The sequence below is a fragment of the Anabrus simplex genome, chromosome 5, assembly GCF_040414725.1.
Source record: "Anabrus simplex isolate iqAnaSimp1 chromosome 5, ASM4041472v1, whole genome shotgun sequence".
Taxonomy (NCBI): Eukaryota; Metazoa; Arthropoda; class Insecta; order Orthoptera; family Tettigoniidae; genus Anabrus; species Anabrus simplex.
The window spans coordinates 292224708-292237539 of NC_090269.1; positions in this window are offsets into that span (position 1 = coordinate 292224708).

Below are 12832 nucleotides of genomic sequence, written 5' to 3' on the forward strand. Positions count from 1 at the left end.
TAATATCACGGTCAACTTGTGTTTGAATATCGTTCACGTTGACCTTCAATTCAGCTTGAAGTTCGGTGAACCTCTCGTTAATCTCTTTTCTATTCTCATTTATTGCTACTGTCACCTCACTTCTCAAGCTTTTCATGTCCTCCTGTATGTCCGCCTGTATTTCGGCTATTCGCGACCCTAGTGCTGATATTTCTTCCTGCATCACCCTTGAGTTCTGCATGACTAATTCTGAAACAACACGCTGATTCTCTTTAATCTCTCTACTGGTCTCCTCCTGCTTTCTCGTATTTCTCTTCGCATCTCATTTGCCACTGCTTCCTGTGACTCTATAACCTCCTTTCGCATTTCAATAGCTGCCATTTCCTGTGACTCTCTAATTTCTTTTCGCACCTCATTAGCGGTCATCTCCTGTGATTCTCTAATTTCTTTTCGCATTTCGCTCGCCGACATTTCCTGCGATTCTCTAATTTCTTTTAATGCGACTCCCTGCGACTCTCTAATTTCTTTCCGCATTTCATTAACGGTCGTTTCCTGGGATTCCTGTACTTTCGTCAATCTACCCGCTAACTCTTCTAGCAGTAACTTTACTTGCGCTAATGACGCCATCACTAATAACACTGATATTCAAGCAGTAAATGTCTTTATCCTACGTTCCTCAAATATCACCTAACCTATCACTATTGCTTTAGCAGCCACAAAATTCACTGATTAAGCCCTGACGAGCCCAAGCTCATACCGAAATGACCGAATAATTACCATACTCACATGAATGAACGAATAATCTGACCCTGATTAATTTATCCTTCCAACTTCTCATTGCCAAACTAAGTCTTTACCATCATCGCTCCGTTGCCTACTATACGCATCATCATCGAGCGGACAAAATACATCATTATTTTCGTTCAATGCCTCGCGATTGACAATCAAAATATAATATATTAACCTGCTCACTCGTCAATACTCAGCCCAACGGTGGGCGACCAAAAACACTAATACACTATGTGACCGTTCGTGGACGCCGTGGTTTGTAGATAACCATGAACTATCAAATTATTTGCCGACTAGTATTCAGAAGGTTCGCATGATACTCCACTCAGGGCATGGCCCTTCGAAGAGTATTCGGTCACATTCAGATAACGACGACTGAGCTATAGATACTGCCAATCATAAAATGTAAATTATACACTAAGGCAAAATTTTCAAATAAATCGCAACAGAAATTGGAAGGATCACATTTTAATTTAAAAAAAATCAATTGATTGAATATGAACAACTGAAATGAACAACGTAAAATAAATCATATGCATTCATTAACATTAACTAAGGACCGAGTCCATCTTGCATTGTCCATCATAAACCGGAAACAATTATTTAACACAAATTCACAGAAACGTAGAATCTTATGGATATATCAAAGTCTATCGGGTCATATCATGTCATTCACTCGTCGTCGCAAATGTTAATTGTACCTGTCCACTCCGCCTTGCCTTTCATAGTTATCATTGTTCCTATCTGACTAACTAAATATCAGTTAACTTGAACCCCCCAACAGATTTCAGCATTTATAAATGATCACACATAGCAACACAATACACATAAATGAGTAAAATGCACGTCGTTTCCACCCATCGAGCTGTTGGCTGCACCTGAAATGAATCTTTATCTACTGGCATGAAAATATAAGTTGGTATAGTCTGGACTGCGTCGAGGTCTGCCTTCACCATCAGCTGAAATGCTACTACAGCATGAATCTACTACAAGCATCTACTACATGTACATCGATTGCAATAGGTGATTCTGATCTTAAACATAACTATCATTGAATTGCATTTTAAGACCCTAACCGTGCGCACATTCCAACATTTCGTTACTTGCAACTACGAATCTTAATTTATTAATTCATGTACTTGATGACTCTCTTTAATACCAATGCCTAACGCTGGACTAGCTTGTTCAATCATCTCACAAAATATGCGGCGGAAATTCTATTAACAACACCATTAACAACTTAACACGTCTCGAAACTCAATATAATTCGACACGCAAACCATAAAAATCAACCTAAATTATCTCGTGTCCGCCACGCTTTATGACGACCCTACGTTCGTCATCACATTGTATACCGCACAAATCATCACATCCTAACTGCACAAGCAATATTAAGGAAGAGCCTTATCAACATTATACATGAACATTACCTAATACACCTTAATGAACATCCATATCACATCATGGGAATTATACCAAGATCACGCACCAATATTTCACACACACTGTCACACTGCAACTTACCTGTAGTAAATGATATTATTTTTGTTTCACAGCGATAAATAATACGGACACAACGCAGTAAAACGTCTCATCCACGGTAATTGACGGCATACACTATTTACCCACGTATGATCAATCGCAACCCGACAAATACAACCGAAAATCTGTTAGATCGTTCAAGTTAACACACCCTTGTCACCTACGTGACATTGACAAAAGGACTAACGCTACTAAAGCATTCTAGGAAAGCAAAAGATAGACAAGTACAATAACTTATCTGGCTTCTTCATGGTAATTCCGCAGCGGTTTAATCATCATTTTTGTAATTCCGTCCATTCCGGCAGAGGCCTGAGTCCGCCAGGGCACTATATTGGTTTAGCACTTCATGTTGTTCATTTACATTCCCTGGTCAGATAGTGATTTAACATCTCCGGCCGCCACCTGAAACTTGAACAATATCATTAGGAATACAATTTCACACTAATTGTATTTTCACTATTCCAGTTTGATACTGGCCTGAGGAAACATATAATTCGAGGTTTGCAAATGATTTTGGCTATTATATAACTTATATCTGGGCTTATTTTTTATGTTTATCAATTACAGAACCAGATCCTTAAGCTTGCTTCTATTATCTTCCTTCATACAGTAATCAGTAAGTAAAACACGAACTCCTTCCATTATTATTTACAATAATAATAAGTTGCTTTCCATAAGCAGAGAAATCCTATGCTAGCTATACATGTGTTTTTGACATTTGAGGAACTGAATAACAACTCTAACCTTCATCATAGAAGTTGCTAAAGGAAAACACACACTATTGTTCTTCTTCTTACTATGAAACACGTCAGCACGGGCCCATTAGATGATTTGCCATATGAAGTTTCATGCTAATCCATGGCCCCCTTATACAACTTCAAACTAGATATCATGTCTAGCCACATTCTTCTCAGCTGATGCTGACATTGTACTGAGCTCTTGCTTGTAAATAAAGCTGATCTTGACGTAATTCGACATGTACCACGGGGTTTTGAGTTCGATCCACCGGCTCTCATCCATCATGTCTATTCTACACTTACGAGTTGTATCGGTTCTTTTTATCAATATGCGCGTAAGTCATTGATACACATTTCATTTCACTTATGACTTTCAATGACCGGCCGACATATTGCTACAGGTCAATGAAAGGTCATAATACATTGCATCATACATTGCATTTCCGGTCTATCTCTAAACGTGACAGTCTTTTATGTTCTCTGGAACAAGTGGTCCAGTATGTTCTTTAAGTCACTATCGACGTAAAGCTAAATTTAGAGTTTTAGAATTAAGAACAAAAATATTTTTAAACACTTACAAATTTTTTTGTCTATTTGTAGTAAGTTTGTTGAGATGTGTCAATTAAATATTTCTGGTTCTATGTTCATATAAATGAAATGGCATATACTTCCTTAATAGTTTTTCCAAATAATAATTTCTGTGGATACATTTTCAAAAATTTTTCCTACATTAATGTAACTAGAAAATAACTGAAATCTGGGATCACCGAGCTCGATAGCTGCAGTCGCTTAAGTGCGGCCAGTATCCAGTATTCGGGAGATAGTAGGTTCGAACCCCACTGTCGGCAGCCCTGAAGATGGTTTTCCGTGGTTTCCCATTTTCACACCAGGAAAATGCTGGGGCTGTACCTTAATAAAAGCCACGGCCGCTTCCTTCCAACTCCTAGCTCTTCCCTGTCCCATCGTCGCCATAAGGCATATCCGTGTCGGTGCGACAAAGCAACTAGCAAAAAAAAAAAAAAAAAAAAAAAATTAAACAAATCTGGGATCGCTTAAGGTAGTTACCAGAAACATATTGTTGAACGCAATTTATTAATAATGTTACTGCTTTTACGTCCCACTAAAACTCAACTTATTAACGTATAACTTAACCTAATCCCATGGCACTAAAGGCCTGAAGGGCCATGGCCTACCAAGCAACTGCTGCTCAGCACGAAGGCCTGCCGATTACGACGTGTCGTGTGGTCAGTATGACGAATCCTCTCAGCCATTATTGTTGGTTTTCTAGACAGGGATTAACATATAACCAATGTACATTAAACGTAAAAAGCAAAAGGCAAAGTCACCTCCGTACAGGCCATGAAGGCCCTTGGAGGAGTGGAGGGTAAAGGCTTCCGCCATTGTTAACCTCGGCACGTGATGGTTTAGAGTGGTTAGCTCTACGCCTGGCCGCCTTTGCCCCCAGGAATTAACCTGGTACTCATTTTTTCCTTAAAGTACTTTATCGAAGATGTGCTTACAGAAAGGTAATACAAAAAGTATGTGAAGCTATTTGAAGTCAGTCAGTGGCAGGCAATTTTTTTTTTTTTTTTTTTTTTTTTACAATTGGCTTTCGTAGCACCGACATAGAGAGGTCTTAGGGCGACGATGGGATAGGAAAGAGCTAGGAGTTAGAAGGAAGCGACCGTGGCGTTTATTAAGGTATAGCCCCAGCATTTGCCTGGTGTGAAAATGTGAAACCATGGAAAACCATCTTCAGGGTAGCCCAAATGCAAGCTCATAGCTGCATGCCCCTAACCGCACGGCCAATTCATTCGGTAGCCAATTATTTCATGGACGGATAATTTGTAATAATATATTAAGGAAACCAGATAGCTAGTCTGAAAATTCTACGGTCATTGGTTGTTAAATAAAGGTTAACGTTTACAAATTGTTCAGATATTTCTATAAATACTATCTGCTGTTTAGTTTCTATCATCATATGACGTAAAATACAATCGATCATCACTGTTTCTTGCGATTTATCCATTTACTTGTGTGTGGCATGTGGTTCATATAGGTATTCGTGTCTAAGTGAGAATATTACTCCCTGTATAATCACCTGTGTGGGTGAGGTAGAATTTAATGGAGCTATATTTTAATGTATTATTACGACTTTAAGACATTTTTCAATAACCAACTTTCGTATACTTATTACACGATGTTACAATTCCCATTGCATTGTTTGTCCATTTTATTTTGTTTTATGTTAATTATTTCTCGTATGTGAAATTAGATAATGGCATTTTCATAATGTATGTGAATTAGAATAATACATTTAATAAATAATGGTAATTTCGGAGTGGTGCGTAAAATACATCAACATTGGTTTCGGACTTCCCCGTCGAAAGCTAAACTGAGGTGTTTTTCCTGAGAAAGAAAACAAAATAACAACAATTATATTCAAGGTGGGTAGTATTTAAACGAATGCACAGTATATTACTGGCACATAAAATAAATTTATAGCAAAATAAATATTTTCAGTATCTTTTTGTTTGCTATTTGTTTTACGTCGCACCGACACAGATAGTTCTTATGGCGACGAAGGGATAGGAAAGGCCTAGGAGTGGGAAGGAAGAGGCCGTGGCCTTAATTAAGGTACAGCCCCAACATTTGCCTGATGTGAAAATGGGAGACCACTGAAAACCATTTTCAGGGCTGCCGACAGTGGGGTTCGAACCCACTATCTCCCGGATACAAGCTCACAGCCGCGCGCCCCTAACCACACGACCAACTCGTCCGGTATTTTCAATATCAGAAAATTATTTACTTCATAAAAATACATACTTATACAGTACAGTATTCATAACCGACAATTCATCGTCCTTACCGCTTATTAAAATTCTCAATTACCCAACTATTATTTATACAACTATACCAACTATCAATCTTTTGTTCTTAACATTAAAGGGAAAAGAAAATTGAATATATAATTACGTAGTATATTTTAGAATTCCATCGCATTCTTTCATACTATAATACACAAACGGTCAACACTCTCCAGTTGCACGTGACCGCCGTTCAGATGCCCACTCGCTAGCACAAAATGTGCTGACCTCGCCCTCTGCCCGATTTTCCGTGAGTTGAAGCTGCATGGTTTTTCGTTTCGCCAGCAGGATTTGTTGAACGCTTCATACGTTTCCATGCTGCCTTATTTCCTCAAGAAACGATTAATTTGTTTTCTTTCGTATTTCGTGCAGAATCATATAGCGCCAAATTTTTAAACTCCCTCTTCCGTTTCCAGTTAGCCAGTGTTAATATAAACGTGTCCTAATCGTGGAATGGACTGAACCGTGTTTGTCGTATGAAAACCAAAAAACTGTTAGTAATGTAAAGACCAAGATATGATAGGACGAGGAGTAAGGGGAACTTATCAAGGGAAATAATCGATAAATTTCCACGTTCTTTGAAAATGTTTAAGATAATGCTAAGTAAACACTTGAGAGGCCTGGGCGACAGCCCTAATTAAAGATCATTGATGATTGATTGACAGAAGGTTTGATGTGGAAATAGGACTTCGCCTGGGAAGTATGTTGTCCCCCATAAACTTCATGATACAATGGACGAAATCAACAAGGGTATAAAACAGAAGATGGAATAAACACAGCTAAGACCCTACTGTTTGCAGATGACATAGTAATATGAGGAGAAAACGAAATGGATGTACAAGAACAAGGTAATATCTAGAATCAGGGGAGAGAATAAGCATAGAAGAGAGTAAAACAGTAGAGATGACAAGAGGTAGAAAGGAAAGGGGAAAATAACAGTAAATGGAAAACTAATAAAAGTTGTGAATTTATTAACTGTGTAATCACAGAAGATGGGAAGGTAACTGAAGATATTGTAAAGATATTAATCTTTACAACAAGTAGTGGCTTTTACCAGAGTGTAAGGGGTATTGTGGAACCAAGAAATTCCAAAGTAATGCAAAGAAGATGCAAAACGAGACGACAGTAGAGTTCAGGTGGCCGAGATGAAATTCTTTCGATGTGCTGGTATCGAAGGGAAGACAAGAAAAGTTAGTATCGTGAATGGAGAGAGTAGAAAAAATGAGAGAAGACCGTGTTATAAAGAAACTATTTCTATTTACAGAGAAACCAACAGGGAAGAAACCACACGTAAGGCCTCAAAATAGGTGGACTGATACAGTGGAGAGAGTATAGAGAAGAGAGGAAGAAATATAGAAGAAATATTGGAAGCAGGAAAAGAGTGATTAAGAGATAAGAAACCATAGAGATCCTGGATTAATTAACTGACTCACGAGATAAGTGATAATGAGAACTCATTAATAATAATAATAATAATAATAATAATAATAATAATAATAATAATAATAATAATAATAATAATAATCATAATACAGTAACTCCATGTGAACGAGCAAGTAAGTAGTGGGGACAGGAAGTTGTAACAACCTTCCGCTGTTTGCTCCTTCTCCCTCCTTTTACCATGCATGCTGAAGGTCAAGGGGCTGGACCTTGTATACTGTACGACACGCCACTGCGCCGCAGATTCTTTTCATCTCTTTCTCTGGGCTGCTCCATTCTTTAGCTTTTAAAGAGAGTCTTTCATGCAACGTTACTGGAAGATATTTATTTCAACTGCAGTGCCGTGCTCTTCTACACTACATGGACGATGGTATAAGTATTCCAGAAATAATGCAGAATGAAACGGAATATTAGTTTGATACCTGGTGACTTTCCAGATTTCCCATATTCAACAAAAAGTTTTAAACCTTAAAAAAGTTTATTTTCATCCTTTGAACGAACTTCGCATTTGGAATTGCGTGAACGCTCATGTGAACTATTCTGAAAGCGGAAGTAGATGTTTCTTTTGGGTTCTTTTCCTTTTGCTGCTAAGTACCCTGTCAAGGAATTTACGACTTGATCAAGGTAATGCAAATCCTTTTTGCTAAGATGCGTGCAAAGATTTTTTGTTGTAAATTACATAATCTTCAAGTGACAACCTAAATGTTCACAAGTCGCTTAAGTGCGGCCAGTATCCAGTAATCGGGAGATAGTGGGTTCGAGCCCCACTGTCGGCACCCTGAAGATGGTTTCCCGTGGTTTCCTATTTTCACACCAGGCAAATGCTGGCGCTGTATCTTAATTAAGGCCACGGCCGCTTCCTTCCAATTCCTAGGCCTTTCCTATCCCGTCGTCGCCATAAGACCTATCTGTGTCGGTGCGACGTACAGCAAAAGAAAAAAAAGTTCACAAAAACCAGAGCTTTCTTCCATAAACAGACCTACTGAATATTTATATATTCTAGATTGCATCGATTTCATTATTCAAACCTCTCCCATATCAATTCTCATAAACTACAGTACCTGGTCTTGGCTATCAGTTTAACGTGGGAACCAACTAGCAGCACTTTCATTTTTAGCTTATAATAGGGCTGAGAAATTTCTCACTGCAACCGATCCGAGCGAGAATCAAGTCTGCATGATGACGTGTAAATGGGCAATGTTTTTTTGTGTGTGTGTGTCTGAATCAAGAATAATTTATGTGGACGTCTTAGAAAAAGTCTTTGTCAGAAAAAGGCAGTATGAGAGGACTGAGATGGCAATGATTCAAATATAAGAAGTTTCTCTGTGCCCAGCGTTTGCATAAGTCGCTGAAACCACTACGAGGAGAAATACGGTAAGTGCCCCTTAATTAACTTTGAAAATATGGGGCAGTTTCCTCTTTGAACTTCAGGAAATTTGGCAAGTCTACATTGCATGTGAGTGATATAATTAACCACTGCCGCTAAAAGCCGGTAACTATGGACTTCACCAATTCTGATTTCCAGAAATTGAGAACAAAGTAGCCCTGCTGGTAAACTCATTCTGTTATTTGCCATTTTTGAATGTTGAACAAACCACAAAAAAAAAAAAAAAAAAAAACAAGGACACGTAAACTAATTAATAATAATAATAATAATAATAATAATAATAATAATAATAATAATAATAATAATAATAATAATACTGTAATAAAACAAAACCACTTCCGTACAACGTCTAGGCAACACATGAACCTGTTTTCCAGTAAATGACCGGGTCAGGGATGGAATGAATGGAGCCCCCATCTTGCGGCGAGGATAGAAATTGTGCCGACTGCCGAGGCCTGTCGCACTCCTCTGGGGTAAAGATTAATGACTCACAGATGAAATGATAATGGAGAGTGTTGCTGGAATGAAAGATGACAGGAAAAACCGGAGTAACCGGAGAAAAACCTGCCCCGCCTCCGCTTTGTCAAGCACAAACCTCGCGTGGAGTGACCGGGATTTGAACCACGGAACGCAGTGGTGAGAGGCCGACGCGCTGCCGCCTGAGCCACGGAGGCTCCGCTATATCTCCGATTAGGTAACCAAAATTCGAAGACATGTTCAGTTGAGTCCAGTTTTGTCTGTCTGTGTTCACATCACGGTAAAACGGCTTAGGGGAATTTCTCAAACTATGGTACCGATATATAAGTTAGGGGATAGCCAGGGTGTTCATTTTTACAATTCGCTGTACGTCTCACCGACACAGATAGATCTTACGGCGACGATGAGAGAGGAAAGTCCTATGAGTGGAAGGGAAGTGGCCGTGGCCTTAATTAGGTACATATTTGCCTAATGTGAAAATGGGAAACCACGGAAAGCCATATTTAGGGTTGCCGACAGTGGGGTTCGAATCTGCTATCTCCTGAGTGCAAGCTCACTGCTGCGTGACCCTAACCGCACGGCTACTTGCTCGTTAGCCAGGGTGTACAAGACTATACAGGGTGTTAGGTGTATACGTGCAGATATTTATTGTAGCAATAGAGAACGATGTGACGAACCACTATATATCAAACTTTTAGTAATCCTCGGAAGTTATTTTCGAGAGCAAAGGGGTACGATGTTTTTAGAATAGGTAGTATGCCTTGTTCTTGTGAATGAATAGCTTTCCTTTGATAACAGGCAAGTCACGCGCCATCCCTGCCAAACTGGTTTCTGTTCTGTTTATGTTTAAGAGCAAATGGACTACTGTGACAGCTGAGCGCTCCCTATTCAATGCCACGAGATGTTACGTAATATACTTGCCAAACTGGTTTTATGTTTACGAGCAACTGACCTACGGTAACAGCTGAAGGCTACCAGTCTACAACATGTTACGTTACATTATCGCCAGACTGGTTTGATGTTGTTAGTATTCAATTTCCGTCTTAGGGGTTTCAGACAACACTAGTTATCGGTTTCGGACCCTGGAGATGTATTGAATTCTCAGCGTTAATACTGGTTCATTTGCTGTTACGTCCTTTAGGGGATAGGGATATCTGTGGTCGTCAGCCCTGTGGTCTAGTGAGTATGGAAATGACCTGAAAACCTGTGTCGGTGCGCGACCTGTACGAGCGTGTGATATAATTATTGGTTGGGATACGCACGCCGGGACGTGAAATGCGGTACGATCCCCGTTGTGCATTGCGTAAAGGTAGAAGAAGGAAGACAGTTCCTTGCGCCAACGAACAAATGCATGGCATAGGATATCCATATGAGTAGAATCAGAATTGAATTATCGAAGCACATCGAACGTTTTGTTTCAAACGAAAAATGGACATATTATACAACTAAGTAAATTAAACGTACCTACATTTCGTGCTTCCTGCCTGGTTGAGTGGCTAAAACGGTTGAGGTGCCAGCCTTTTGACTCCAACTTCGCATGTTCGAACCTGGCCCCGTTCAGTGGTATTTGAAGGTGCTCAAATACGTCAGCCTCGTGTCGGTACATTTACTGGTACACCGAGCTCGATAGCTGCAGTCGCTTAAGTGCTACCAGTATCCAGTATTCGGGAGATAGTGGGTTCGTACCCCACTGTCGGTAGCCCTGAAGATGGTTTTCCGTGGTTTCCAATTTTCACACGAGGCAAATGCTGGGGCTGTACCTTAATTAAGGCCATGGTTGCTTCCTTCCCACTCCTAACCCTTACCTGCCCCGTCATCGCTATAATACCTATCTGTGTCGGTGCGACGTAAAGCAACTTGTCATTCGAGCCAAGACACCACTGTGGTTCAGAATATCCTCTGGTGCTTAAACATACGTTCACGGAGGTCATCCGAAGTGGTTACCTCAGTTCGGTATACTTTGTTTCTCATGTCCCCCCAGGCATAACAATCCACTGGAATAAGGGCTGGCCAATTGATAGTTCCACATCGTCCTGTCTACCGTTGAGGAAATGTCTGCACCATCGTGTAAAATCCACGTGGTTCGGCGTAGTCGAAGCGACACTTCCTCTGAAAGCTCCAGTAACGTACTGTATCTACTGTACAGGAGCAAGATAACATTAATAAAAAGATGTAACCGACCTCCAACTACACCCATCCTGATATTAATTAGAACCGGTGCTGGAAACTGCCTTGTCCTATTGAATGGGGATATTCCACAGCTCATGAGTGGGATATAGTGGGTTCCAACCCCTCTGTCGGCAGCCCTAAAGGTGGTTTACCGTGGTTTACCATGTTCACACCAGGCAAATGCTGGGGCTGTAACGTCATGAATGCCACGATCGCTTCCTTTCCGATACTAGCCCTTTCCCGTCCCATCGTCACCATAAGGAAAGCTACACCGATCAAATTTATGCAAGTAAGGTGATTGGTACCGGTCTGAGTGTCTGAGACCGTTGAGGTCCTTATCTTCCGATCTCCAACTTGGCAGGTTCAATCTTGGCTCAGTCTGATGATATTTGATGGGGCACACATACGTCAGTCTCGTGTCGTAGAAATACTGGCACGTAAATGAACTCCTGCGATATGAAATTTCGTCACCTCAGCGTCTCAGAAAACGGTATAAATAGTATGTGGGACGTAAAGCAAAATAACGCTAATAAAAAGACGATTGGTTAAAGAGACAGACTTCTCACTGCATCCATCCAGATATTAATTGAGAGCCGGTGCTAGAGGTTGCCTTGGTATACTAAATATTAAACACTCTTTCTATAAAAATTGCCTTATGTGTCACTAATACACTTGACAGAAATTCTGGATTGAGTGCTTGATCAATTAACCAGCGGCAGAAATCCACTCTTAAATCATCACCGAGCTTGATAGTAGCAGTCGCTAAAGTTCGAACAGTATCCAATATTCGGGATGTACTGGCTTCGAATCCCTCTGTCGGCAGCTTTAAAGATGATTTTCCGTGGTTTTTCATGTTCACACCAGGCAAATGCTAGGGCTGTACCTTAATTAAGACCACGGTTGCTTCCTTCCCGATCCTAGTCCTTAGTTATATCTGTCGCCATAAAACCTATCTGTGTCGGTGCGACGCACCGATACAGATAGGTCTTATAGGACGATGGGATAGCAAAGGCCTAGGAGTTGGAAGGAGGCGGCCGTGGCCTTAATTTAGGTACAGCCCTAGCATTTGCCTGGTGTGAAAATGGGAAACCACGGAAAACCATCTTTAAAGCTGCCGACAGTGGGATTCGAACCCATTATCTCCGGGATGCAAGCTCTCAGCCCAGCGTCTCTAACCGCACGGCCAACTCGCCCGGTAATAATAATAATAATAATAATAATAATAATAATAATAATAATAATAATAATAATAATAATAATAATAATAATAATATTTTTTGCTGCCGGGCAGAGTGGCTCAGACGGCTGAGGCGCTGGCCTTCTGACCCCTACTTGGCAGGCTCGATCTTGGCTCAGTCCGATGGTATTCGAAGATGCTCAAATAAGTCAGCCTCGTGTCGGTAGATTTACTGGCGCGTAAAAAGAACTCCTGCGAGACTATATTA